This window comes from Chlorocebus sabaeus, chromosome 18 (assembly GCF_047675955.1).
Source record: "Chlorocebus sabaeus isolate Y175 chromosome 18, mChlSab1.0.hap1, whole genome shotgun sequence".
NCBI lineage: Eukaryota > Metazoa > Chordata > Mammalia > Primates > Cercopithecidae > Chlorocebus > Chlorocebus sabaeus.
The window spans coordinates 23,425,698-23,432,019 of NC_132921.1; positions in this window are offsets into that span (position 1 = coordinate 23,425,698).

The window sequence follows — 6,322 nt, forward strand, 5'->3', positions numbered from 1 at the left end:
AGAGGAGACATTCCCAGGGCTGATGCTCGTTTCTTTTCTCTGTCCCATCCTCCTCTGTGCTCCTACTGTATGCTTCAGACTCAGATTACAGGTCCTGGGGAGGAAGGCTGTGGACAAGAGCTGGAAGAGAAAAAAAAGGAATGAAATCAGGGATGGACGGAGCTCAGGTGACTGGGATCCAGGGAGGGACAGCTGAAGAAGGAAGCACTTAAGGAAGCAGACTTCAGAGGCCTGCGATGCCAGGGAGGCAACCCAGAACCCAGTGCCTGTGTGCACAGTGCGGGTATCTGGCTATGCACAACCATTGAGCATTGCTCCAAGTTAAACCATCAGAAGGAGGGGCTGCGGGCATGTGTACACTATGGATAATGGGCCTCACAACATCCAGCGCATTAGCTAGATAGCCTTTGAGATGCATAAAGGATGTGAGTGCCTGCACTGTATTAATTTCACCCTTGCTAGAAATGCCTGAAAAATAATAGGCATTCAATCAGTCATTGTGGAATAAATAAATGAAGATTGAATTTTGAGGTCCTTGGTTTTTTATTGAGGTCAATATGAGAATAAAGCATGTCTCTTCCGCTACTATAAAGCTGGCCTTGACGATAGCGTCCTTTGATGGAGAGGAAAGAGCACTTCAGATTTTAATCCCAGCTCTACCACTTTACTAGCTGTGTGACCTTAGGCCACTTACTTAACCTCTCAGTGTGTCAGTTTTCTAACCTATACAATGTGGGCTAATTCACAATTATTGAGAGATGTGAGATTACATATGTTAAATGCCTAACATGGCCTCTAAGCACATCTGGACCCTCAATCCCTTGACTTGTTAGAAAAGAGACCTAAGATGTGTTTGTCACAGAGCCACAGCCTGGAGCCTGCTGCAGGGCCAAAGCTGAGGTTGGTGGATGTGAGTACGGTGGCATACTATGGTTTGCTCTAGTAGGTTCTGATATATTCCAATATTTCCGGGAATGAGATCATCAGGGATGGGGAGTAAACCTAATATGTGACAATAGAGACTGGAACAGCCCTGTCCTGTCAGGAGTTGCTCTTTGCTGATTCTGGCCAAGTGGAGAGAGTAAGTCTTGTAATACTTCTCTGTTCAAGTCACTTGGGAAGGCCAACCATTTTTTCAATCTTAAGTTTCGGAAGTATGTTTTATATGTGTTGGTGATTCTCAAGTTATTAAAGATTGCCTCTCTGGAGAATAGTATCCAGAGGAAGAGCAGGTGTTTGCAAAAGCAATTGGGAGAAGTCAGAAAGTTGTGGCCCCATGAAGTCGAGGAGAAGGGACAGTGCCAGGGACTGGCCAGCAGCACCAAATGCTACTGCATAGTCAATGAAAACCGGGGTCGATTGCTGTCAATCAACTTCTACTTTCCCGAAGAAAGTATCCATTGTCTACAAGAAAAAAAAACAAAAAAACAAAACAAAACAAAAACTGGTTGCTGAGTTGTAAAATCACTCATTTGTGCATAGTCCTACTATTCACAAATGAGAATCAACATAGTTCCAGTCCTTGTAAAATTTGGCACAATGGCCATACATACAAAGGGAAAACACAGAGGCTTACGTGAATCAAAAACCTCTTCTATTCTCCCATACTTCCTCCTGCTTCTAGAGTGTGGCTGGATAGTCCCTGGCGATTCCCTCCTCATCTCCTGTTCCACCAGGACCACTGGAAAAACAGGGGAAACTGGGCCTTGGCAACAGAGTCTGGGACTCAAAAATATTAGATTTCCCTTTTATTTTCAGTGCAATCTTGGTCATTTGTCTATGTGACCCACAGTTATTTTCATTTCTAAAAGGGAGAAATTCATGGCTTTCAGGATGAAGAATTAAGAAAAATAATGAATGCACCTACTATGGTAGCTCGTGCAAAGTAAGTCCTCAGAAATATTAGTTCCTTCCAGCTTTCCTCTTTACTTTTTAAAACTGAGCATTTGAATTTGGTTGAAGAAAGAAAAAAAATACACACACACAGGAAAAGAGTTCATGGTAAAGTGTATTTTCCGGTAACACAGAAGCAGGAAACGAAGACCTGAAAAATCTCATAATTATACTTTAAGAAGACAAGAAGAGTTAGCATAGTAGCATTCACTGAATGTTTACAATGGTCTAAGTGCTCTGCATCTATTAACTCTTTTCATTCTTATAAGAAGACTAGGAGGCAGGCATGATCATCATTCCCATTTTCCAGGCAAGGACACCAGGGACAAGGAGACGTGAGTGGTGTACAAAGGGAGTTATCTGGCTAATAAGTGGCAGAGCCATACTTGAACCTAGGTGGGGTCATCTGGGAAGGAGACTCTGAGACAGATTTGCTGGAAGCAGGTGTATTAGGAAGTGTTCCTGGGATCAACATCTGTGTGAAGGAAGCAATACATAGGCAGAGCGGAGCTGGACTGTGATGTGGTTGCAACAGAGTTATCTGCCAAATGCACTGGGAGCTGTGAAGCTGGAATGGCCCTTCAGAGATGTTCCAAACTGAAGCAGAGAGAGTTGAGTCCTTTTATCCCCATGATGGGTTATTGGGTGTAGCTCTCATTAGGGAGGAGGATGTGGCCTTGAGGAGAGTGGCTCTCTTCAGCCCCAAGCAATTCCTGTAGCAGGTCTCAGTTGGGAAATGTCAGCTGCCAGTACCTGGCGGAGCGAGCACACACCACAGCGTCCCCTGCCTTCACCTTTGTCCCACTCAGGTCCACTTGCTTTGAAAAAAGCCTGGGAACAGCCATTCCAGGATTCTGGGGGAAACAGAACAGAAATATTAGTGGAAAAAACAACCCCTGCTGTTGCAGCTGCTCCCAAAGCCACCACTGATATCTATTGTTTCCCTTCTCTACTACTTATTCTAAACTCTCCTCCCCCTTGGAAAGAATCTCTGCTCCTATCCATGGCTTACTACTGGGCAAACCCAGAGCCTCCTCCACGAGGGGTCTGAGCTCCTGCTAACCACGCCATTTGGGTCTACAAACCAGGCAAGGGATTTTGACTCCTTACTGGAATGGCTGCCTTTAGCCTCCTGTGGTCCATTTTTGATTTCTTTTGCTTGTATAGACGAACAATACCCTTGTTGGCTGCCCTCCCATCTTGTACCTAGGGATGACATGTTTTATTAGTAACCTCCAAAGATCTCTGCAGGTCTGGTCTCTCTGGCCACCACTCCAAACTTGCTACTAAATATGATGATCGCACCCACCAGGTCTGTATTATTTCAGGACATTATTATCCTCTTTGATACCTGGGGCCCAGTTCTGTCATGACATCTTCTACCCTCAGTCCTGGCCTGCAGGGATGTGGGTGCCCTTCTAGCATCTTCCTTCCATTCATTGCTGGAATGAATGTCTCCAGCCTCTCTCACAGAGCAGAGGCATCCACTGGATTTGGGGGTACCTAGCATACCTGCTCCAGCAGTCTCCTCACTCTGAGCTTTCCTGTTCTTGCCTCCACCCTCTGCCACGTCAGTTCTGACATTTCTTCTTGGTGTCAGCCACCAGTTTCTCCAAGCCAAGCAGCTTATAACATCAGGGCAGCACCTTTTCCTTGGGTCCTTGCGGGTTGTTCAATCTCCTGTCGATAAACTCTCCCTTGATGCACTTTATAGTCTGTTTCCCCTTGACCCAGCACCTGCTTTAAATCCAGTCCCATTTCAGTGGCTACATTGGCTACTCCTCACTACATTGGTGAGGAGCTACAGCTCCTATGGCAGATGGTTCTTTCCCTCTCCCAGCAGGTCCAGCGCTTTGGCAGCCAGGTTGCACCATGACTTAACCCAAGTCACTCTGGTGGGGGGTATGTGTACTTCTGCACGGGAGAAGCCTCTGCATTATCTTTAAGCAAAGGAGGAGGGGCGCCGGCTTTGAACAGGGAGGAACTGGCCATGTAGGCAGGCCCGAGGAGGGTTTGCTGGAATTGGGGGTTCAAGATTGTTCAAGTGCATCAATCCAGAGAACCCCGTTAACCTCCGTCAGGGCTCTGACCCTGGGGCAGCAGATTTTCAGAGATGAGTTCAGCCTCTGGAGCTGTGCTTCTCCATGGGCTGAGGCTGCTCATGTCTGGCTGTAGGAGATGAAGCTATCCTTAGTTGTTGCTAAGCAGTCTCTCTGGCTTTCACATTTAGACTCTAGTGGGTGATTAATCACCCTTCAACTTTTCATTGTCTTTTTCCAGAGCACTCCACAACAGTCATCCAACTTCATTGTCTTTATAATTGTTCCTTTCCCTTATTTTTCAATTCCTGCCATGCGGTACCCTCTAGCACATCGCCCTCCAACAGCATGCCATAGAAGCATCACCAAGGAAAGTTTTAACAACTGTGCAGCCAAGGTGCCAGAGGCTGTCCATGAGGGCCCACCCCCAGGGATGGGTCCTTCTTGCCATGGTTCAATGGGTGGCTCAGCTCCCAAACTCCGTTTTAGAATCTGTCTTCTTGAGCCACTCCTGGTGGGTTCTCTGGGATGCAGACTGTGTGTGAGAGAGGTCTGCACATAGGAAGTTTATGGAGCAGTGTTCTTGGGATCAGCATCTGTAGGGAAATGCCCAGGTCTGGGCAGAGAAAGAGGTTGAGCTGGGATGCAGTTTAGTGAAGCCTTCAGTCAGTGTTCAAGGGAGTTCTGGAGCTGGGATGGCCTTTCTAAGTGGTTTCGAAATGGAGCTCGGGCCTGGGTCTTTTTATTTATTTATTTATTTATTTATTTATTTATTTATTTATTTATTTATTTTTGAGGCGGAGACTCACCTTCCTTACGACTTGCTGAGTCTCACTCTGTCACCCAGGCTGGAGTGCAGTGGCACGATCTCAGCTTGCTGCAACCTCCACCTCCTGGGTTCAAGTGATTCTCCTGCCTCAGCCTTCTGAGTAGCTGGGATTACAGGTGCCCACCACCCCACCCAGCTAATGTTTGTATTTTTAGTACAGATGGGGTTTCACCATGTTGGTCAGACTGGTCTTGAACTCCTGACCTCAAGTGATCCTCCCAGCCTCGGCCTCCCAAAGTGCTGGGATTACAGGTGCGAGTCACCACACCCGGGCCGGGGCTGGGTCTTTAAACCTCTTTCCTGACCCATCATGGGATGTGTTTGCCCCCCAGGAAAGGAAGCATGACTTAGGGTGAGACAGTTCTCTTTGGCTGGGAAGCAATCTTTAAGGAAGGACTCAGCACACAGCTGTTAGAATGCTTGTTCTGGTGATAACTTCAGCCACAACCAACCAGTTTCCTCTGCTGGCATGTATTTTGGCATTTCTTCATGTCTACATATTTTGGTGAGAAGCGGGGTGGTAACACGTAGCAATATGGCAAAGCAGGTGGGGAATACAAACAGAACCACAGGAGCCCTCCTTTGGATAGGATGTCCAGATCTACTTGTGGAGTGCACATAGAGATGAAAACATACAACAAAAATCCAACAGTTTTCCAAAGAACACAGGTCATCTTGTTTATCCATGCTCAATAAGGACTCCTGTCTGCTAAAAATATTAGCTTACATCTATTGAGTGCTTCCTATATGCCACTCTTCTAAGCATTTGACAGGTGCAATACAATGGATTTCACAAATGCAGCACATATTTACTTCATACCCCTACAATCCAAGCAGTGCTAGACTCCTGGCCTTCTCTGGGAAACCTCAGAATATTGAGGAGGTTTGGCTGGCTGCATTCTCTTTTTGAAACAAAACAAAATAAAAATTTCCAGCCTGATCTGTCGCCTCAGAATAGAATGGGATTTATTAATGAGTAAGAAGGTATATAAATAGAAGCTATATTTTCACTGTATTTTTAATACTGTTTAATTAGCACATGTTTACAGCAGGCCTGATGGTGTACTTTAGATACTTAAGATTCCTTTGTCCTTCTGAGCTTGTCTGGAAGGTATGGACACCACTGGCTTCTTAGTTTTCTTATCAGTAGGAAAGCAAAGAATCTATATCCACTTGATGGAGGTATTTGTCTACAGAATGAATGGCTCTAATCTTGCTGGTAAGAATGAATTGTTTACCATCTTCCTAGAGGTGCATAAACCTCTCATTCAGAGAGGCATTAATTAGAATATCTTCATAAGTAATTTGCTTAAAGGGACTTGGGAAACTAGAAAAACATTAAGTTCTAGGTAGAAGAACTCTTTTCTCATGCAAAGGAATGAACCAAATGTGAAGAAGCATCCAGGATTTACAATGCCATTAAGGCAGAATCAACAAGAATTGCAAAACCAAATTCTGAGATGTTAGCACAAAACAATGTAACCACTCAAAAAAACAAAACAAAACAAAACAATTTGTAGCCAAAAGGTGTACAGAAGCAGGAAGTCTGAATGCTTTTTCA